The sequence below is a fragment of the Dreissena polymorpha genome, chromosome 7 (assembly GCF_020536995.1).
Source record: "Dreissena polymorpha isolate Duluth1 chromosome 7, UMN_Dpol_1.0, whole genome shotgun sequence".
Lineage (NCBI taxonomy): Eukaryota > Metazoa > Mollusca > Bivalvia > Myida > Dreissenidae > Dreissena > Dreissena polymorpha.
Window position 1 is genome coordinate 5987413 of NC_068361.1, and position 25052 is coordinate 6012464.

Here is a 25052-nt window from a genome sequence, read left to right on the forward strand (position 1 = left end):
TTTTTGGTTAAATGACGGGCACTATGCTATACCATTATTTACATATTTGTCTTTACACAGACCCTTGAGGACCTGCGCAATGTGGAGCCTATGGCGAAAGATGTTTTTGTGTCTGAGAAAGCTACAGGTATGTCAATTGATATCCCACTCAAAACGAATAAGGATATAAAAACATTAGGCGTGCCCGCCCCTTTTTGCTGAAGGTTCTTTCATCCTGCACACTTTGCTTATGGGCAAAACTACTTCAACAGGAGCTACAGCGCATAATATCAAGTGATCACGATTGAACTACGTTTATGAAGATTAACCTTTATTTCAATAAACATGTGTTCATCAACTCTTTCAGAGCATGTAACTATTTAGCAATTTAGTTGTTGTAAACGTTTTATATGGAAAAAGTCTAATAATCTATTACAGCACGTTTATCACGTATTTATGACCAGTTTCATCACGTCTCAGTGATAACACTGCCAAACAATTTGTCAATGTCAGCTTAACACATAAAATATAATTAATCTTTGAATTAGAAGCGTGTACTAGATATATAAATAACCATGTTTAAAGAAAGTAATGTGATATATGCACAACTATTGGAATAAAAACAGTTTGGTGTGCTAATTGTTTGTCTTTCAAAAAGATGTAAGTCTTTTCGCATCTTCAAGAACAAATGTATCAATAATAATATTGTTATCTTATGGTTTATTATTTAATGTAAAGAATCACTGCCATGTTCAACTGTCGACACGAATGCAGAGACAGTCAACCGCAACGGAATTAAACAAAAGGTGTGTATTAACTGAGTATTAACTGAAAAGTGTCACGATGTTACAACGTAACTATGTGAACCAGGCATTAAGTGAAGCCTCACTGCATGAAAGCGATTTGCTTGCCTGTCCTTTCGTCTGTCCCTATTACGCGTTTGAAATAACAACTATATTGCTTCTTTCAAAACTATGGCATTTATATAGTTGATATCTATAAACTTTCTCAACTCATCAATATCACCTTATGACCTTTATATTGAACTTATTATGTGTTTGTTTTTATATGTAGAGAAGAAAGTCGTGTGGGCTGTATTATCTTTATTAATATACCATTGCAACAACAATGCTCTGCATTATGGCGTGTGTCAAAACTGATTTAAGATTTAATAACAATGATTTCATGCTTAATGCGTTTAACAGGTAATCACGCGCATGTTTTTGGTTAAATGACGGGCACTATGCTATACCATTATTTACATATTTGTCTTTACACAGACCCTTGAGGACCTGCGCAATTTGGAGCCTATGGCGAAAGATGTTTTTGTGTCTGAGAAAGCTACAGGTATGTCGATTGATATCCCACTCAAAACGAATAAAGATATAGAAACATTAGGCGTGCCCGCCCCTTTTTTCTGAAGGTCCTTTCATCCTGCACACTTTGCTTATGGGCAAAACTACTTCAACAGGAGCTACAGCGCATAATATCAAGTGATCACGATTGAACTACGTTTATGAAGATTAACCTTTATTTCAATTAACATGTGTTCATCAACTATTTCAGAGCATGTAACTATTTAGCAATTTAGTTGTTGTAAACGTTTTATATGGATATATGTGGAAAAAGTTTAATAATCTATTACAGCACGTTTATCACGTATTTGTGACCAGTTTCATCACGTCTCAGTGATAACACTGCCAAACAACTTGTCAATGTCAGCTTAACACATAAAATATATTAATATTTCAATTAGAAGCGTGTACTAGATATATAAATAATCATGTTTAAAGAAAGTAGTGTGATATTTACACAACAATTGGAATAAAAACAGATTGGTGTGCTAATTGTTTGTCTTTCAAAAAGACGTAAGTCTTTTCGCATCTTCTAGAACATATGTATCCATAATTATATTGTTATCTTATGGTTTATTATTTAATGTTAAGAATCACTGTCATGTTCAAATGTCGACACGGATGCAGAGACAGTCAACCGCAACGGAATTTAACAAAAGGTGTGTATTAACTGAGTTTTAACTGAAAAGTGTCACGATGTTACAACGTAACTATGTGAACCAGGCATTAAGTGAAGCCTCACTGCATGAAAGCGATTTGCTTGCCTGATCTTTCATCTGTCCCTATTGCACGCTTGAAATAACAACTATATTGCTTCTTTCAAAACTATGGCATTTATATAGTTGATATCTATTAACTTTTTTAACTCATCAATATCACCTTATGACCTTTATATTGAATTTATTGTGTTTTTGTATTTATATGAAGAGAAGAAAGTCGTGTGGGCTGTATTATCTTTATTAATATACCATTGCAACAACAATGCTCTGCATTATGGCGTGTGTCAAAACTGATTTAAGATGTAATAACTATGATTTCATGCTTGATGCGTTTAACAGGTAATCACGCACATTATTTTTGGTTATATGACGGGCACTATGCTATACCATTATTTACATATTTGTCTTTACACAGACCCTTGAGGACCTGCGCAATGTTGAGCGTTTGGAGAAATATGTTTTTGTGTCCGAGAAAGCTACAGGTATGTCAATTGATATCCCGCTAAAAACGATTAAGGATATAGAAACATTAGGCGTGCCCGCCCCTTTTTTTCTGAAGGTTCTTTCATCCTGCACACTTTGCTTATGGGGAAAACTACTTCAACAGGAGCTACAGCGCATAATATCAAGTGATCACGATTGAACTACGTTTATGAAGATTAACCTTTATTTCAATTAACATGTGTTCATCAACTATTTCAGAGCATGTAACTATTTAGCAATTTAGTTGTTGTAAACGTTTTATATATATGTTAAAATTTTAATAAATCTATTACAGCACGTTTATCACGTCTTTTTGACCAGTTTCATCACGTCTCAGTGATAACACTGCCAAACAACTTGTCAATGATCAGCTTAACACATAAAATATAATTAATCTTTGAATATTAGAAGCGTATGCTGGATGTATAAATAACCATGTTTAAAGAAAGTAGTGTGATACATACACAACTATTGGAATGAAAACAGTTTGGTGTGCTAATTGTTTGTCTTTCAAAAGATGTAAGTCTTTTCGCATCTTCAAGAACAAATGTATCCATAATTATATTGTTATCTTATGGTTTATTATTTATTGTTAAGAATAACTGCCATGTTCAAATGTCGACACGGATGCAGAGACAGTCAACCGCAACGGAATTAAACAAAAGGTTTGTATTAACTGAGTATTAACTGAAAAGTGTCACGATGTTACAACGTAACTATGTGAACCAGGCATTATGTGAAGCCTCACTGCATGAAAGCGATTTGCTTGCCTGTCCTTTCGTCTGTCCCTATTGCGCGTTTGAAATAACAACTATATTGCTTCTTTCAAAACTATGGCATTTATATAGTTGATATCTATTAACTTTCTCAACTCATCAATATCACCTTATGACCTTTACATTGAACTTATTGTGTGTTTGTTTTTTTTTCGGAAAATTAAATAAATTTTTAGATAAAAGCATATAATTTTAGGGTTTTGAATCAATACCGCATTTTCGTTTCTGCACATTAGATCTGAAGCAAGACGGCTTTGATTCTTTTATTGATGCTATGTCTCAGCACTCTCAACAATCTCATATCAACGGATCCCTTTATAAACTTGATATTGACCTTTTTTGGCCTAAAATTGTTTTGGGGTACCATAAATTTTGTAACACCAGGATTGACAATGACACGAATGTTTTCTGTGATTTCAACATATCAACATCACTACAAAAACGATTAAACAGACAATACAATTATAAATAGTCTCTAACTGAATAAGAGTTTGAACGTCAATTTAATGCAGTTATTTGTCAATATGCTCCAGCATAAGATGGAGAGAAGCGGAATGGTTAGAACGTTGGTATCCGATGATGATTGTAAATATGGTGTCCCCAGTTCGTTTTTCTTGAATACTTCATAAACATAGCTTTAATATCGATGTAAAAGCAGGTAACGGCATCATTATTAATAGTGACATAGGAATAGTGCATTTTGTGAAATAAATATTTATGTTTCATTATATTGTATTTATATATTTTTAGGAAATGAGATTACGGCGACTATGTTCCAAGGTATAGTTATACAGTTATCTTATTTAATATCAGGGTTTTTTTGACAGAATAGTTAAAACATTTACTTTGTTTACTAATTAAGCATTGTTCATTAAGCTGATACAGCATAAAGCTAGTTATACAACCATGTAAGTTATAAAATTTAAGATTAATAATAACATACTTTTCGCCTTTTACAAATTTCATGTATATTTTATTCAGAAGAAGGGAGTACCAGGAGCTAACTAGGCCCAAGAAGAGAAAGCAGACATTCTGTGTCTGTGACAGGCCTGATGATGGCAGGTATGGATTTTACTTGAACTGCCTTGTGCCATGTCTATTGCTGTCGTATATATGAACCACTCACAAAGATCATGCTTTTGATTTCTTCGGAATTACGATCAGAATAATATTTTGGAATATGTTCATGAAAGGGAGGCAATGGCAATGCAGTTCACTTGTTGATGTGCACTGAACGCAAACCCATTGTATTATTGAATTCTCTCCATATATAGGTTGTATTGGATGTGTGACCATTGCAAGGACTGAGTGCATCCAGAATGCATCAAACGGGACCATGCAGACTGTCCCCAGCCTTGTTTGTGCCCATCATGTTTGGTAAGTAATATTATAATACGACACGCGGCTTGTTTTCTATAGACAAAGAAGGAAGTCAAGTGTGGGATATTCTTCAATAATTATGGGCGGAGCTTAATGTTTTGAAAATAGTTCCCGACATTTCACGAAAATTTTGCAATAAAATGCATGTGTTAAAACGCGCTCTAAATAAAATGCTATAAACGTAACATGTGGATTAATTTAATGAGTCAAAAACTAGTATATGTGATGATAAATGGTTTAATTGCATCTTCACAGAACGTTATCAGTGTCGGAAAATTAATATTATTGCATGCTATAGCATATTAGATTTTTACTAGCACAAATGAGCGTGACGTCATATTGGTTGTTTACTTTTTGTTATCAATGACTCTGAGTCATTTGCAAAATATTTACGAATGAAATCGACGTAATATGTATGTTATGATTAAATTACGTCGATAAATAGCTTGTAAATGTACTCTGTAGTAAGATGGGCGGAGTATTCGTAATTTGATTCCATCTATACTCCTTGCTGTGGAATATTCGACAACAAACCATGATAGAAAAATAGTATTTCGTAAATAGAAAACTGCGATATATTGTTTTTTCTTTATCATTAATGATGACAAGTATAACGATTCATTATTTTGCAATTTACAGGACGTCCACATAAGGAAATGGGAAGTAACTGACAGTGCCGAAAAATGTGGATTTGAAGAATAAGATGTACGTATTGGCCATAACAATAATTAAAATCGAAAAACAAAACAACGAATAATGCCTTCTAATTTATTCTGTTGAAAAACCTTTTTATCCAAATATGGTCCATAAGGTTAAAACCTTATGTTACTGTAAAGCAATCGACAAGACCTGTTTTATGGGTATAAACGTAGTAATTAAATTATATTACACAGGGTCCGGAAGATGTCGAGCGTTTTCTCATAACGTTGGACGTGGTAGTGAAACTGGTATGGATCATATATTTGTATCTACTTTCATTTGTAAAAGCCACATTCCATGAATACCCATATACAGATAAATAAATTTTTATAAACAACTTACGACCATTAAGAGGAAACAACATGTCGGCAAAGTAATAAATTGTATTTCTCATTAAATCGTCATACTGTTCATTGCAATAGCCGTTTAGGCTTGACAATTATTTTACACGGAGTATAAATATCAATCGCATCGTTTCGAAGATTCATTTCTATAAATGAACGTTCATAAGAAATATTTGTTGAAAGATCTGAATGTATGAAATGGTGTTAATTATATTGATTGCACTGCGACTTTACAAAATGTTTTACACTAAATATATTTTGATTTTTTAAATACCACAAGCAATTTTTTTAATAATGGTTCGTAAAGTGAACTCTGCATAGAATCTAACACAATGCAGAATAGTTTGCAAATTAATTCAATCATTTCAATGTTTGCATAATTTTAGTTCCTCGTGTATTCCAATTAAGAAAAATTACAGTGTAGACTTATGCGCGAATTATCCACTTAATGTTGGTGTCGAGTGTCAAGTTATTATTCAAAGCCAATACATTGTTTGCTTTTTCTGCTATCTAGGTCCCTGTGGCATACAAAACGTGCTTTTCCATTGTCACATCGACGGTGGAAGACAGGTGAGCAATGGTTTCATAGGATTTCTACATGTTCTAGTGGTTACAATATTGTAAAAGAAAGTCATATATATTTTACTCTCCATTGGATCACATAAGTTCATAGGAATTTGGTCGAAGTTCTATCGCCATTTCATTCCGATCTTTTTTCTATATATTTCAGTGACGTTTTGTGGTTGCAAAACCATTGCAAATTTATTACAAACGTAGACGCGGCACCAAAAAGTTCCATCGGATATGGGTTTGGCGTTTTCACGTTAGAGGTACTAATTCATACATTACTCTCCGTTGCATGCCTATTGATTAGCATATTCAAATATTAATGCACAATTTCATTAACGTATTGTCATACTCTTGAAACAGTGTACATGCTATAATCATTTGGTTCTTTTTTATCAGTTTTTTCCACATGTAATACAGGCACTGACTGTCGTAGAGAAAAACATCCAAGATACCTTTCAGAAAACGGGTAAGTTGTAATTGTCATAAATAAGGTAGCTTTTGTGCAATTAAATTCAAGGCACTGATATACTAAGCTTTTTCAAAATGTGCGTTAATGCTTACAAAAACTGACTTTAACAGCAGAAAAAAACGGCGTAGTATTCGAACTCGGTCTTGCCACCTAAACCTATGTGTGACGGTGTTGTGGAATTGATCTTGATGCGTCTGCTACTTGCCAAAAGTCAAGAGCAACTTCGAATTCTATAAGCTCCGAACGAAATAGATAAACTCTATATGAGAAATTCGTAAAGACCAAAGTATCGCAATGATCCGGTTGCATTACGAACAGGCACTTAGTACAGTACAATGCCTAGCAATGGCAACTGTATATTGCATAAGCGCTTGACATTCAAAATACCAATTATATTAAAAGCTATATGTGTTCCCATATAACCACTTTATATTTAGGATAAGAGCCGAAATATTTTGAATCAATCAACGATAAAAGTCGAGGTTCGATTGTAAAGAAAAAATATGTGTTATTCGCTTATTCACAATTTCTCCTGACAAACGGTACCATACACAACGTAAAACTTTCCCTTTCTTTGATTTCTTACAAATTTCTCAAAACATGGGAAATTGATTGCTTATTTAAACTGTCAATAATGACGATATGTACAGGAACCACCCTTTGGTAAAGCTCGTAGCTAACGAAAAGCTGAAATCAGCTTTCAAGAAGAACACAAGGTATTTCGTATTATATTTTTTATTGAGTATTAATTTTTTTTTTCATGAACTATTCCAGTCAGCCATAACATAATCATTGGGCCGTTTACAATGGATTTAGAAAGTTAAAAATAAACATAATCTTGCATATGACCGATTTTGTAAAGGTTAAAAATTAGTATATCGAAAGATATACATCTAAGGTCGTGCTCGATCGAGACTGCCATCAACATTTGTTTAAAACTTAACTTAAACTTATAATAATTAAAACCAATACCATTTCTATATTGAATTACAGACTAGTTTCATCGTATACAGAATCCGTCCTCGTCAAGGAAGCGTGTTCAGTGATCATGCAAGAGGTATAGAGTATGGTCTTTGATTATTTTTAGTAACAAGTATTATCTTACAATAATATATACGTTTTCAAAACATGATTTTATGAGTGCGTAACATTTTGTTCATTTTATGAACAACCACATTTCATTCACGAAAGTATAAGCTTGCTCTGTGTTTGTGTAAATTTAATTCGTCAAATGTAAATATTTTAAATGTTAATGGGAAGAACAAAGTCTTAAAAAGTACAATATCTCCATATAACATGCCTGCTAGACTGTCAATAGACAAAGAATCCCGTTTTATTTTTTTACGCGGTTTTTAATGGCGAGTCCGAACAATATAAATAGTAAAGGCAAAAATATAAAGTTATATAATTTATTGAATAAAGTATATCGGTCTCGAATGTCATACAATAATTATTTTCTTCTTTGGTGTAAAAGTAAACTACATATTCGTACAAAAAAATATTTCACAGTACATGTATGTAAAATTTGTTTAATATTCTCATAATCGTTTGTTTAAAATCATAAAACTGCAGGCGACTGGATGTAGTTTTAAAGAGGCCACAGAGGCTCTGCAACGAACGGTGGCCAAAAGCATTTTCACAGCATATAGCCTGGCAACAACTCACCGTATGTATTGTCCATATCATTAATACTACAATGATCAGTTTTTGTAAAAAATATAGCAGTCATATTAGGTTTTTCGTTTTCCTTTCGTATAAATGTCATAGAAATTTCATTCGGATTTAAGTTTTACAAATGGTTTAAAGAGATATCTGTAACGTGTTTTAGCATAACCAAGCCATTAATACAGTTACTATTCACAGGCAATTTATGATTAGTAAAAGTTTATCGTATCATCGAAATCAAACAATTACTTATAAGTGTCTTCGTAGCCTTTGACACTTTAAAAGTTTGACTTGTTATGTAAATTGATGTGTTTTTAGTTCATTTTCACAAATATTTTGGGGTGTTGAATGCAGGCTCGAGCAAAAAAGAATATTGGTCAAGCGCCCTAGCGGATAGACGTAAGTAAAACACGGAACATATTTACAGATGAAATTGTAGGTGCTCATGAAATTTCATTTGATAAATTTTTCTGGATAGTAGATGTATATTCATATTAAAAAGCAAGTTTTCTTGTAGCTTATGTCACAACTTTCATGGTACTCAGAAACTGTGTGAGAATCATAGTCAATATGTCGTACCAGATTGGATTTTGTTGCAATCTATTTCAAAGGTAAAGCCTCGTGAACACAAAGACGCTAACAACCTGCAGAAAAGTTTAACATGGCTGACAACACCGTACGGTCGGAAGATGTGTAAGGACAAAAATGGGATCGTTGCATTACAGACACCGGTTTACTGTTAACTGTTGAGTTATCGATCCGGACTGAACTTAAGTGTGCACCACTGCAGTATGATGACATTTAAGTTTTATAAACTTTCATGCAATAGTTACTGTCACACAGCTCCGGACTTTAAAAGTGGAAGGACGGAGAACCACACAGAAACAATATCGGCGAATGATGATGCATATTTGTTTTAAGTTTCGTGAAATATGTACTGTGAAACAGCTCCGGACGTACAACCTTCATGAATTTCAATCTATTAAGGGGCAATAAATTAAGTATGCGTGCACCGCAGTATGATTGAACACATTCATATTAAGTTAAATGAAATTTAATAAATCATTATTGATAAACACCTCCGAACATCGCGAAATTATATTCCTTCACTGTCTTAGGGGGGTAAAAAGCCATCATAATGGAGGTGTCATTTTGTCTACTTACAAGAGTTGGTGCATTCGGATTAAATGCGTATTCTACATGCAATAGTAAATGCATGCAAAAATAAATATCTTTCTTGCAACAAGTGTAAATCTACTGCAAATCTTAGAAAACATTTGCAAACGTATGTGCGTGTGTATAGTGACGCAATCATACGATTTTTCCATAGATAATATGTCTCTTAATGACAATATGTTTGTATTTGATTAATAACATACCTGGATATTATATGAAAATGTCAGTTTCTGTTCCGAATCGCCACCCGGCTTCTTTCTAGCTTTCCATGTACCTTTCGGGATCCTAGATCTTACCCTGTATTATACAAACGTACGTGGTCCTTTATTCATGGCAGGTGATGAATAGCCAAAACAGAACGGCACAAAACGAAACAAAATACAGAGTACAATAAAGCCGGTGTCACCGCTTTGGAACGGCGATGTTAACTACTGAGTTTTAAACAGGTTAATGAGCGCTTAACCTCATACGTGAATCAGGAATATTCATTATACATACACGTGTAAAATATAGTACTCTTACATTGTATTATATTTATGGCTATATGGTTGATAAGAGCGCCTATTTCTTTTGACTAAATCTCGTTCATATTTCAGTAGTTATGGCTATATGGCGAATAAGAGCGACTATGTCTTTTGAATAAATCGTGTTCACATTTTCGTATTAATGCTTATAATGGGATAAGAGCGCCTTTGTCTTTTCATTAAATCTCGTTCTAATTTCCGTATTAATTGCCTATATGGATAATAAAGAGCCTATTTGTTTTAACATAATGTTGTTCATATTTCCGTAGTAATGCTTATCAAGGGAAAAGAGCGCCTATGTAGATTGACTAAATCTCGTTCATATTTCCGTATTAATGGCTATATGGCGGATACGAGCGCCTATGTGGTTTCCCAAAATCTCTTTCACAATTGTGTTTTAATGCTTATAATGGCATAAGAGCGCCTTTGTCTTTATACAAAATCTCGTTCACATTTTCGTATAAATGCTTAAAACTAGATAATTGGGGTTATTTACTGTGGCCATAGTCGACTTTCAGTAATGAACGATAGTGTCATTTTAAGAGCCATTTACTGTGGCCATAGTCGACTTGCAGTAATGAACGATGGTGTAATTTTAAGATTCATTTACTGTGGCCATAGTCGACTTCCTGTAATGAACGATGGTGTTATTTTAAGAGTCATTTACTGTGGCCATAGTCGACTTTTAGTAATGAACGATGGTGTTATTTTAAGAGTCATTTACTGTGGCCATAGTCGAATTGCAGTTATGAACGATGGTGTCATTTAAAGAGTCATTTACTGTGACCATAGTCGACTTCCAGTAATGAACGGTGGTGTCATTTTATGAGTCATTTACTGTGGCCATAGTCGACTTTTAATAATGAACGATGGTGTCATTTTAAGAGTCATTTACTGTGGCCATAGTCGACTTCCTGTAAAGGAAGAAAGTGTCATTTTAAGAGTCATTTACTGTGGCCATAGTCGACTTGCAGTAATGAACAGTGGTGACATTTTAAGAGTCATTTACTGTGGCCATAGTCGACTTGCAGTAATGTAAGATGGTGTCATTTTAAGAGTCATTTACTGTGGCCATAGTCGACTTGTAGTAATGAACGATGATGTCATTTTAAGAAACATTGACTGTGACCATAGTCGACTTTCAGTAATGAACAGTGGTGACATTTAAGAGTCATTTACTGTGGCCATAGTCGACTTGCAGTAATGTACGATGGTGTCATTTGAAGAGTCATTTACTGAGGCCATATTCGACTTGCAGTAATGAACAGTGCTGACATTTTAAGAGTCATTTACTGTGGCCATAGTCGACTTTCAGTGATGAACGATGGTGTCGTTTTAAGAGTCATTTACTGTGGCCATAGTCGACTTTTAGAAATGAACGATGGTGTTATTTTAAGAGTCATTTACTGTGGCCATAGTCGATTTGCAGTAATGAACAATGGTGTCATTTTAAGAGTCATTTACTGTGGCCATAGTCAACTTACAGTAATGAACAATGGTGTAATTTTAAGAGTCATTTACTGTGGCCATAGTCGACTTGTAGTATTAGACGTAAGTGTCATTTAAAGAGTCATTTACTGTGGCCATAGTCGACTTGCAGTAATGCAAAATGGTGTCTTTTTAAGAGTCATTTAATGTGGCCTTAGTCGACTTGCAGTTATGAACGATCGGGACATTTTAAGAGCCATTTGCTGTGGCCATAGTCGACTTTCAGTAATGAACGATGGTGTCATTTTAAGAGTGATTAACTGTGGTCATAGTCTACTTGCAGTAATGAACAATTGTGTCATTTTAAGAGTCATTTGCTGTGGTCATAGTCGACTTTCAGTAATGTACGATGGTGTCATTTTAAGAGTCATTTACTGTGGCCATAGTCGACTTTTAGTAATGAACGATTGTGTCATTTTAAGAGTCATTTACTGTGGCCATAGTCGACTTGCAGTAATGAACAGTGCTGACATTTTAAGAGTCATTTACTGTGGCCATAGTCGACTTTCAGAAATGAACGATAGTGTTATTTTAAGAGTCATTTACTGTGGCCATAGTCGACTTTAAGTAATGTACGATGGTGTCATTTTAAGAGTCATTTACTGTGGCCATAGTCGACTTTTAGTAATGAACGATGGTGTCATTTTAAGAGGCATTTACTGTGGCCATAGTCGAATAGAAGTAATGAACGATGGTCTCATTTTAAGAGTCATTTACTGTGGCCATAGTCGACTTGCAGTAATGAACAGTGGTGACATTTTAAGAGTCATTTACTGTGGCCATAGTCGACTTGCAGTAAATTACGATGGTGTCATTTTAAGAGTCATTTACTGTGGCCATAGTCGACTTGCAGTAATAAACAGTGGTGACATTTTAAGAGTCATTTACTATGGCCATAGTCGACTTTCAGTGAAAACGATAGTGTTATTTTAAGAGTCATTTATTGTGGCCATAGTCGACTTTTAGTAATGGACGATGGTGTCATTTTAAGGGTCATTTACTGAGGCCATAGTCGACTTACAGTAATGAACGATGGTCTCAGTTTGAGAGTAATTTACTGTGCCCATAGTCGACTAGCAGTAATGAACGATGGTGTCATTTTATGAGTCATTTACTGTGGCCATAGTCGACTTTTAGTAATGAACGATGGTGTTATTTGAAGAGTCATTTACTGTGGCCATAGTCGACTTTTACTAATGAACGATGGTGTCATTTTAAGAGTCTTTTACTGCGGCCATAGTTGACTAGCAGTAATGAACGATGGTGTTATTTTAAGAGTCATTTACTGTGGCCATTGTCGACTTTCAGAAATGAACGATAGTGTTATTTTAAGAGTCATTTACTGTGGCCTTAGTCGACTTTCAGTAATGTACGATAGTGTCATTTCAATAGTCATTTACTGTGGCCATAGTCGACTTTTAGTTATGAACGATGGTGTCATTTTAAGAGGCATTTACTGTGGCCATAGTCGAATAGCAGTAATGAACGATGGTGTCATTTTAAGAGTCTTTTACTGTGACCATAGTCGACTGTAAGTAATGAACGATGGTGTTATTTTAAGAGTCATTTACTGTGGCCATAGTCGACCTTTAGTAATGAACGATGGTGTTATTTTAAGAGTCATTTACTGTGGCCATAGTCGACTTGCAGTAATGAACGATGGTCTCATTTTAAGAGTCATTTACTGTGGCCATAGTCGACTTTTAGTAATGAACGATGGTGTCATTTTAAGAGTCATTTATTGTGGCCATAGTCGACTTTCAGTAATGAACGATGGCGTCATTTTAAGAGTCATTTACTGAGGCCATAGTCAACTTGTAGTAATAAACGATGGGTGACATTTTGAGAGCCATTTACTGTGGCCACAGTTGACTTGCAGTAATGAGCAGTGGTGACATTTCAAGAGTCATTTACTGTGGCCATAGTCGACTGCCAGTAATGAACGATGGTGTCATTTTAAGAGTCATATACTGTGGCCAGAGTCGACTTGCAGTAATGAGCAGTGGTGACATTTCAAGAGTCATTTACTGTGGCCATAGTCGACTGTCAGTAATGAACGGTGGTGTCATTTTAAGAGTCATTTACTGTGGCCATAGTCGAATTGAAGTAATGTACGATGGTGTCATTTGAAGAGTCATTTACTGTGGCCATAGTCGAATTGAAGTAATGAACAATGGTGTCATTTTAAGAGTCATTTACTGTGGCCATAGTCGACTTTTAGTAATGAACTATGGTGTCATTTTAAGAGTCTTTTACTGTGGCCATAGTCGACTTTTAGTATTGAACGATGGTGTCATTTTAAGAGTCATTTACTGTGACCGTAGTCGACCTTTAGTTATGAACGATGGTGTTATTTTAAGAGTCATTTACCGTGGCCATAGTCGACTTGCAGTAATGAACGGTGGTCTTATTTTAAGAGTCATTTACTGTGGCCATAGTCGACTTGCAGTAATGAACAGTGGTGACATTTTAAGAGTCGTTTACTGTGGCCATAGTCGACATTTAGTAATGAACGATGGTGTCATTTTAAGAGTCATTTACTGTGGCCATAGTCGACTTGCAGTAATGAGCAGTGGTGACATTTTAAGAGTCCTTTACTGTGGCCATAGTCGACTGCCAGTAATGAACGGTGGTGTCATTTTAAGAGTCATTTTCTGTGGCCATAGTCGAATTGAAGTAATAAACAATGGTGTCATTTCAAGAGTCATTTACTGTGGCCATAGTCGACCTTTAGTAATGAACTATGGTGTCATTTTAAGAGTCTTTTACTGTGGCCATAGTCGACTTTTAGTATTGAACGATGGTGTCATTTTAAGAGTCATTTACTGTGACCGTAGTCGACCTTTAGTAATGAACGATGGTGTCATTTTAAGAGTCATTTACTGTGGTCATAGTCGACTTGCAGTAATGAACGATGGTGTCATTTTAAGAGTCATTTACTGTTGCCATAATTGACCTTTAGTAATGAACAGTGGTGTCATTTTAAGCGTCATTTACTGTGGCCAAAGTCGACTTGCAGTAATAAACGATGGTGTCATTTACAGTGTCATTTACTGTGGCCCTAGTCGACTTTCAGTAATGAACGATGGTGTCATTTTAAGAGTCATTTACTGTGGCCATATTCGACTTACAGTAATGAACGATGGTGTTATTTTAAGAGTCATTTACTGTGGCCTTAGTCGACTTTCAGTAATGTACGATAGTGTCATTTCAAGAGTCATTTACTGTGGCCGTAGTCGACTTTTAGTAATGAACGATGGTGTCATTTTAAGAGGCATTTACTGTGGCCATAGTCGAATAGCAGTAATGAACGATGGTGTCATTTTAAGAGTCTTTTACTGTGACCATAGTCGACTGTAAGTAATGAACGATGGTGTTATTTTAAGAGTCATTTACTGTGGCCATAGTCGACCTTTAGTAATGAACGATGGTGTTATTTTAAGAGTCATTTACTGTGGCCATAGTCGACTTGCAGTAATGAACGATGGTCTCATTTTAAAAGTCATTTACTGTGGCCATAGTCGACTTTTAGTAATGAACGATGGTGTCATTTTAAGAGTCATTTATTGTGGCCATAGTCGACTTTCAGTAATGAACGATGGCGTCATTTTAAGAGTCATTTACTGAGGCCATAGTCAACTTGTAGTAATGAACGATGGGTGACATTTTGAGAGCCATTTACTGTGGCCACAGTTGACTTGCAGTAATGAGCAGTGGTGACATTTCAAGAGTCATTTACTGTGGCCATAGTCGACTGCCAGTAATGAACGATGGTGTCATTTTAAGAGTCATATACTGTGGCCATAGTCGACTTGCAGTAATGAGCAGTAGTGACATTTCAAGAGTCATTTACTGTGGCCATAGTCGACTGTCAGTAATGAACGGTGGTGTCATTTTAAGAGTCATTTACTGTGGCCATAGTCGAATTGAAGTAATGTACGATGGTGTCATTTGAAGAGTCATTTACTGTGGCCATAGTCGAATTGAAGTAATGAACAATGGTGTCATTTTAAGAGTCATTTACTGTGGCCATAGTCGACTTTTAGTAATGAACTATGGTGTCATTTTAAGAGTCTTTCACTGTGGCCATAGTCGACTTTTAGTATTGAACGATATGGTCATTTTAAGAGTCATTTACTGTGACCGTAGTCGACCTTTAGTAATGAACGATGGTGTTATTTTAAGAGTCATTTACTGTGGCCATAGTCGACTTGCAGTAATGAACAGTGGTGACATTTTAAGAGTCGTTTACTGTGGCCATAGTCGACATTTAGTAATGAACGATGGTGTCATTTTAAGAGTCATTTACTGTGGCCATAGTCGACTTGCAGTAATGAGCAGTGGTGATATTTTAAGAGTCCTTTACTGTGGCCATAGTCGACTGCCAGTAATGAACGGTGGTGTCATTTTAAGAGTCATTTTCTGTGGCCATAGTCGAATTGAAGTAATGAACAATGGTGTCATTTTAAGAGTCATTTACTGTGGCCATAGTTGACTGCCAGTAATGAACGGTGGTGTCATTTTAAGAGTCTTTTACTGTGGCCATAGTCGACTTTTAGTATTGAACGATGGTGTCATTTTAAGAGTCATTTACTGTGACCATAGTCGACCTTTAGTAATGAACGATGGTGTCATTTTAAGAGTCATTTACTGTGGTCATAGTCGACTTGCAGTAATGAACGATGGTGTCATTTTAAGAGTCATTTACTGTGGCCATAATTGACCTTTAGTAATGAACAGTGGTGTCATTTTAAGCGTCATTTACTGTGGTTATAGTCGACTTGCAGTAATAAACGATGGTGTAATTTACAGTGTCATTTACTGTGGCCCTAGTCGACTTTCAGTAATGAACGATGGTGTCATTTTAAGAGTCATTTACTGTGGCCATAGTCGACTTACAGTAATGAACGATGGTGTCATTTTAAGAAACATTTACTGTGGCCATAGTCTACTTGCAGTAATGAGCAGTAGTGACATTTTAAGAGTCATTTACTTTGGCCATAGTCGACATTTAGTAATGAACAATGATGTCATTTTAAGCGTCATTTTCTGTGGCCATAGTCGACTTGCAGTAATGAACGATGGTGTCATTTTAAGTGTCATTTACTGTGGCCATAGTCGACTTTCAGTAATGAACGATGGTGTCATTTTAAGAGTCATTTACTGTGGCCATAGTCGACTTTCAGTAATGAACGATGGTGTCATTTTAAGAGTCATTTACTGTGGTCATAGTCGACTTGCAGTAATGAACGATGGTGTCATTTTAAGAGTCATTTACTGTGGCCATAGTTGACCTTTAGTAATGAACAATGGTGTCATTTTAAGAGTCATTTACTGTGGCCATAGTCGACTTGCAGTAATGAACAATGGTGTCATTTTAAGAGTCATTCACTGTGGCCATAGTCGACTTTTAGTAATGAACGATGGTTTCATTTTAAGAGTCACTTACTGTGGCCATAGTCGACTTTCAGTAATGGACGATGGCGTCATTTTAAGAGTCATTTACTGTGGCCATAGTCGACTTCCAGTAATGAACGGTGGTTTTATTTTAAGAGTCATTTACTGTGGCCATAGTCGACTTGCAGTAATGAACGATGGTGTCATTTTAAGAGTCATTTACTGTGGCCATAGTCGACCTGCAGTAATGAGCAGTGGTGACATTTTAAGAGTAATTTACTGTGGCCATAGTCGACTGCCAGTAATGAACGGTGGTGTCATTTTAAGAGTCATTTACTGTGGCCATAGTCGAATTGAAGTAATGAACAATGGTGTCATTTTAAGAGTAATTTACTGTTGCCATAGTCGACTTTTAGTAATGAATTATGGTGTCATTTTAAGAGTCATTTACTGTGGCCATAGTCGACTTCCAGTAATGAACGATGGTGTCATTTTAAGAGTCATTTACTGTGATCATAGTCGACCTTTAGTAATGAACGATGGTGTTATTTTAAGAGTCATTTACTGTGGCCATAGTTGACTTGCAGTAATGAACGATGGTGTCATTTTAAGAGTCATTTACTGTGACCATAGTCGACTTTTAGTAATGAACGATGGTTCCATTTTAAGAGTCATTTACTGTGGCCATAGTCGACTTCCAGTAATGAACGATGGTGTCATTTTAAGAGTCATTTACTGTGATCATAGTCGACTTGCAGTTATGAACGATGGTCTCATTTTAAGAGTCATTTACTGTTGCCATAGTCGACTTGCAGTAATGTACGATGGTGTCATTTTAAGAGTCATGTACTGTGGCCATAGTCGACTTTTAGTAATGAACGATGATGTCATTTTAAGAGACATTTACTGTGGCCATAGTCGATTTGCAGTAATGAACGATGGTGTCATTTTAAGAGTCATTTACTGTGGCCATAGTTGAATTGCAGTAATGAACGATGGTGTCATTTTAAGAGTCATTTACTGTGGCCATAGTCGACTTTTAGTAATGAACGGTGGTGTCATTTTAAGTGTCATTTACTGTGGCCATAGTCGAATTTCAGTAATGAACGATGGTGTCATTTTAAGAGTCATTTACTGTGGTCATAGTCGACTTGCAGTAATGAACGATGGTGTCGTTTTAAGAGTCATTTACTGTGGCCATAGTCGACCTTTAGTAATGAACAATTGTGTTTATAAGCGTCATTTACTGTGGCCATAGTCGACTTGCAGTAATGAACGATGGTGTCATTTTAAGTGTCATTTACTGTGGCCCTAGTCGACTTTCAGTAATGAACGATGGTGTCATTTTAAGAGTCATTTACTGTGGCCATAGGCGACTTACAGTAATGAACGATGGTGTCATTTTAAGAGTCATTTACTGTGGCCATAGTCTACTTGCAGTAATGAGCAGTAGTGACATTTTAAGAGTCATTTACTGTGGCCATAGTCGACTGCCAGTAATGAACGGTCGTGTCATTTTAAGAGTCATTTACTGTGGCCATAGTCGAATTGAAGTAATGAACGATGATGTCATTTTAAGAGTCATTTACTGTGGCCATAGTCGACTTGCAGTAATGAACGATGGTGTCATTTTAAGAGTCATTTACTGTGGCCATAGTCGACTTTCAGTAATGAACGATGGTGTTATTATAAGAGTCATTTACCGTGGCCATAGTCGACTTTTAGTATTGAACGATGGTGTCATTTTAAGAGTCATTTACTGTTGCCATAGTCGATTTTAATAGTCATTTACTGTGGCCATAACCAACTTGCAGTAATGAACGATGGGGTCATTTTAAGAGTCATTTACTGTGGCCATAGTCGACTTGCAGTAATGAACGATGGTGTCATTTTAAGAGTCATTTGCTGCGGCCATAGTCGACTTGCAGTAATGAACGATGGTCTTATTTTAAGAGTCATATACTGTGGCCATAGTCGTCTTCCAGTAATAATCGATGGTGTCATTTTAAGAGTCGTTTACTGTGGCCATAGTCGACATTTATTAATGAACGATGGTGTCATTTTAAGAGTCATTTACTGTGACCATAGACGACTTTCAGTAATGAACGATGGTGTCATTTTAAGAGTCATTTACTGTGGCCATAGTCGACTTGTAGTAATGAACGATTGGTGTTATTTTAAGGATCATTTACTGTGGCCATAGTCAACTTGTAGTAATTAAGGATGGGTGTCATTTTAAGAGTCATTTACTGTGGCCATCGTCGACTTTTAGGAATGAACGATGGTGTCATTTTAAGAATCATTTACTGTGGCCATAGTCGACTTTGAGCAATGAACGATGGTGTTATTATAAGAGTCATTTACTGTGGCCATAGTTTACTTGCAGTAATGAACGATGGTGTCATTTTAAGAGTCATTTACTGTGGCCATATTCGACTTGCAGTAATGAACGATGGTCTCATCTTAAGAGTCATTTACTGTGGCCATAGTCGACTTTCAGAAATGAACGATGGTGCGATTTTCAGTGTTATTTACTGTGGCCATATTCGACTTTTAGTAAAGACTATAGACTATTTATAGTCAAGAACAATAATTCGATTTTATAACCAGGTCGATACCAAATGTAGTCGTGAAGACGCGGGAACGACCTGTAAATAAACTACAACAACACACTCGATTTTATAATAATCTTTAGTGGTAAAGGATGAGGTGTGCTAACGAATGCAATTTGAAATATTATTTTCTCACGCCGTGGCTAGACTTCTAGAAGGAAAGAACTAAAAAAATAGACTATTTGTTTTAAATGTATTAGTCCGTCGGTACCGTACATATTACGAACAAACGTATTCGCTTTTAAATGTAACTTAAACCATTAAAACATCATGCACAAACTATTTAGCGTTGAACTGTTTTGCTGAATAAAAAAAAAATGTTGCGTAATTTGGTGTTTCACTGCCTTTTTGCAGACAATGGAAAAGAGACATTTCAGACAATGGAAAAGAGACGTTCCCAAATATTATACTGTCCCTTCACGCATGCGCAGTACGCAGTTTTGCATTTCCGTTGTATTTGGATAATTAAACTATCGATTGCAGCTGAAACTGTGCTGTAGAATACTGAATAGATAAATGCCATTATTTAAGCTTTGACGGGAGTCATAACAAAGTCAATTTAGTATAAACGACACGCTTACCTCTATGGCAACTTTAATTCAATGCTAATAACAATAAAGTTACAACAATATACACTTCCAGTGTCTGTTCTTAAGGTGTTATGCATGACAAACACACAATCCGAAATACGTTTTGGATTCGTTCGATGCTTTAAACAAATATTTTACTGTTAAAAAACCACCACGTCCATATTGTTGTCCCAAAATGCTATTCATCGAAATGACGTCACACAAGTACGTCATAAATTGCGTAATCAAGTGGTGAAAATAATCTACGGAAGGCTGGTTCGGTAATATATCTTTAAAGAAATAATTGACGACTAAGAAAATTGATGGGATAAATCGATTACCAGGTCGGTTCCGAATAAAGCGAAGTTTATTTTGCTCGGCGCGAAAAATTGAACCACTCAACATATAAATGGTTGTTCATTGCTGAAATTGAATACAATTATTGAATATTACACTTGTTCATGGTTCATATAAAGTGTCCATGTTTGAATATTTTGTTCGGTATAATAAAATAAATATTACATGTCTGACAGGGTGAAAGTCAATTTGTCAACTTTCGGAAAAATACTGTCAACCTTGGCTTCGCCTCGGTTGACAGTATTTCTTCAAGTTGACAAATTTACTGTCACCCTGTCAGACATGTATTATTTATAAATTGCTTAAAGATCCTGACCATTTCAGACACATGTTACATTTATAAGGCTCATAGTTTCAGTACAAAGGTAGTTTATCAATCTTAGGTTTACATCGCCATTCCGATTCTCAAGCCAACACCATGATGTGACAATAAGGTGTATACACTTATCACTTACGCCGATTAGCTTAAACCAGACCAAGAATAGTAAAGTTGAACACGTGCACGGCTCATCAGAACATTAATATTTAATGATACGTGTGCCGCGAAATGCGAAAATGGGTATTATGCTAAATGCGAAAAGCGCAGCTGCAGACCAGCCAGCGCATTTGCAGAAAAGGCATAAGTGGCTACTTCCACAAACTAGCCAGGCTGTCTTCAATTCATAAAGAGTCACTATGCTACGTCTAGGAACTAGCCAGACTGTATGAGAGTCTTTGGATGTCAATAGGCCTCTTCCATGAACTAGAAAAAGAGTCAATTGACGCCTCCTTAATATGAGTCGTAAATATGAGTCGAGTTCTGAGAAAACTGGGCATAACGCATGTGCGTAAAGTGTCGTCCCAGATTAGCCTGTGCAATTCGCACAGGCTAATAAGGGACGCCACTTACCGCCTTAATTGGATTTTTGTTAAGAAGACACTTTATTTTAACAACCAACATCAAAAAGCGGAAAGTGTCGTCCCTGATTAGCCTGTGCGGACTGCACAGGCTAATCTGGGACGACTCTTTACACACATGCATTATGCCAAATTTTCTCAGAACAAGACTCATATCAAAACTGTGTGTTAGTATTTGGGATAAACTTGGATAAATCAAATAACAAGCAAGACTGCATTTGTGGGAATCACAAAGCTAAGTTCAAGCGCCAGCTAGAATGTTAAAGGGCCATACGGATTCGATCCGGAAACAAAATACAAACACTCTCTGCGAGTTATTAAGGTACAATTACCGACAGGTCAGACTGCCTGGGAGTCTTTGGAAGCAATCTTAGTCTAGGCTACGACAAAAGCATTAGTCATACTGCTTGAATTCTTTAAGAATAACAAGGAACGTTACCGACTGTCTGTGAATAATTGTGAAGTATCTTGTCAGTATCAAGTTTGTCTTGGAGTCTGTGGGAGTCACTAGGCATAAACAGGAACTTGCCCGACTTTCTGCGAGTATTTGGTAGTAGCATGTATACATCTTGTCAGTAGCATGTCTGTCTGGGTGTCTGTGGGCGTAAATAGGCTACGACTGGCAGGCCCGTAGCCAAGGTTTTGAAAAGGGGGGTGCACATTTTTGCCTTCGACGGTATGTTCGGTAGGGGATGTCCCCCTTCTGCAATCGGGGGCTTAGGAGGTCCTCCCCCTAGAAAGTTTTGAAAATGAAACGTAAACTACTGCATTCTGAATACTTTTTAACTGTATTTAAAAACTGACGTTATAGAGCATTTTTATATGAAATTTTACTTTCATTCACCATACTCAGTGACTGATCGACATGAATATGATATAACATACATGTATTCCCCAACACGTTTTTCAAGAACCACCTTTTTATTATTGATCAGTCACGGATATACATCATTTTATACGGTGTTAAACCCGACACTAGTATGCGCGCACACACTCTGTTTACATATGCAACACCAATTTGAAAGAATGTTAAATCAAACAATAAGAACGGTATAAAATATAATTATTTATTGGAATCTTGGAATGTTGATAAAATTGGTGTGTTTCACCATTCCAACATTCTACCATTCATAAATCAAGCAAATAAAACGGAAATATTTGACTTTATTTTCAAAACAATTGTTTGTCTGCTAATATGGCTAGTACCAGAGGGTTAGCATTGCTCTAAACGTGCAAATAGTGTATTGTTCAACAAACACTGATTAACAAAACCGGGTCTTCTCTAATCTGCATCAATACCAAAAAGAAATCATAATGGTATGACTGGTTACTTTAGTTTTTTTTAACTATTTTTAACAAATTAGTGATCTTTTTTCTAAACGAATTTTAGAAAAATATAACACTTAAGACCCTATAACCACAAACTACTGGCCCTATAGTCTCAAAGTCCTTAACACAGTTTATTAGGACTTCGAAGAAAAACGATGTACTTATTTGCCAATTATATGCTCAAGATCCGTCACAGTTGATGAACATTAAACGTTAACGTCCACCTGATCAAATGTTATAACGTTTTAAATTCATTATAACAACTGTTCCAGAGTAGGACATTCCTAGTGTCAAGTTTGATATAAATAAAACATTGTGGAAAGTTATTTATATGGAGCAGAACAGATGTCATTAAGTGTTGGTAAACTACATAAAAAGCTACATTGTTTTGTAGAAATGATTTGTTTTCTTGTCATTCAACAACAATATTAGCCTGTCTAGAGCATAGCTGATATTTTTGTTGCTGGAAAACCATTTAGGGGATCCGAAAATGGTTGTACTGGGATATAACAAAAATACAACGCAGTCTGTCGAAAATGCTGTGTACAATGTGTAATAGTTATTAGTCGTAGCTTCATCATTTTGTTATGATATCTATTAAAGTTTTGGCTTTAACAGACATTGATAACGATGACAAAAGTTACAAAACAATCATAAAGTATCAAATATCTATAAATAAGTATCGATTTTACGAAGATTCACTGGGTTCCTGTAAAAAAAATGTTTTGCGTCAAATAAAGTTGGTTGCAACTTATAGTACAATTTCTTTTACTCGTCAAAAAGATTGGGTGCGAACGCACCCAACGCACCCCCCTGGCTACGGGTATGACTGGTCATCAAACTGTACAATCAAACAGGTGCAGTGTTCACTTTTTACTCTTAAGCTTTATTTCTGTTGAACCTGTTGCATGAGTTGTAAGTGCAGCATCATCAACGCAAATGTTCTTTTATTATTTTCACTTCGTATAAATGTTATTTTAACGTTATTTATTTATTATTACTCTAGAATTAGAAATCCCTCTCTCACTCATTATCTGTAAGTATGTGGCTGAACTAATGTTCAATAGTTCAATTTATCACGGTAAATATATGTGGGTACATGATTTTATTTATATTTCAGGTGTTACCAAATATAACATTATATAAAGTGTGTTATCTTATTCAAGTCCCCATGTGATGTTTGCTTAAGTATCTTATATCTATGTTAAATAACTCTCAAAGCCATGTACACATAGGAATACATTGCATGCTATCATAATAAGTCGTCTAGATGTCCTTCAACTAATAATGTACAGCATTGTTTTTAAATTAATCTAACGTTCGTGCACCAATTGGGTTATCTTAGGAAAACACATATTATCTCTCTTATTTGTATTATGCAGATATGGTTATATTATGACGTGGGTCAAACAATGTCAACTATGCCATGATTATTGGGCGTATAACTGATTGTGGGCAAAGTACGCGCTTTTATTCACAAGATGCACATTTGACGAGATAGCGCTGATTAGGGTCACATGATAATGTTACAAATTAGACCATTAAACCTGTTTGTGTTGTTGTTGTTGTTCAAAACCAAAGGCGTCTGGGCGTAATGTAGTTGCGTGTCTTATAAATTCCTACGATATTCTTCTCTAAAATATGACGTATATAATACGAAGTTAATTCGCTAAATTTCACTCAAAGTATGGTGATTAAATTTCCAAATATATTGTTCCTTTAAATTGCATTTAACTAATAGAATTTCCCACCCATCATTTTATTGAGAAGTTTTGAAGCGTAATTGCAAATTAAAATCTCTTAAAGAAAATGTTTATATAAAACTTTTCAATTTAATCAACTCATTTTTATCAAAAGGATATGATGTTAACGTACTTAAAAACATATGCTTGTTGGTTTTCGATTCACTATATCTCTCTTTTATTAAAATTTAGAATTATAAATGGAATGACCATTTTATATGTCTGATTCTTAAATATACAATCTCCAAAACTGGTTTTATTGGTAACTCGATTTTACAGTACTGTCCCTTTAATATTATTATTTTTTTATTTTTCAGTACTGCACCTTTAATTTTATTGGATTTTTTCCACTGTTTTGGGCTACACTGATTTTTTTACGTCATCGTGTCATCGCTTCTATATAACGACTAACCTTTACTGTTTTTAGGCTACTCGCATAGGACATTGGGTTTATAGCGTTAAACTGCATTTATATTTTCTCTCTGACGGGCGTTTCTTGTTTGATTTTATTTTTTTTTTAGC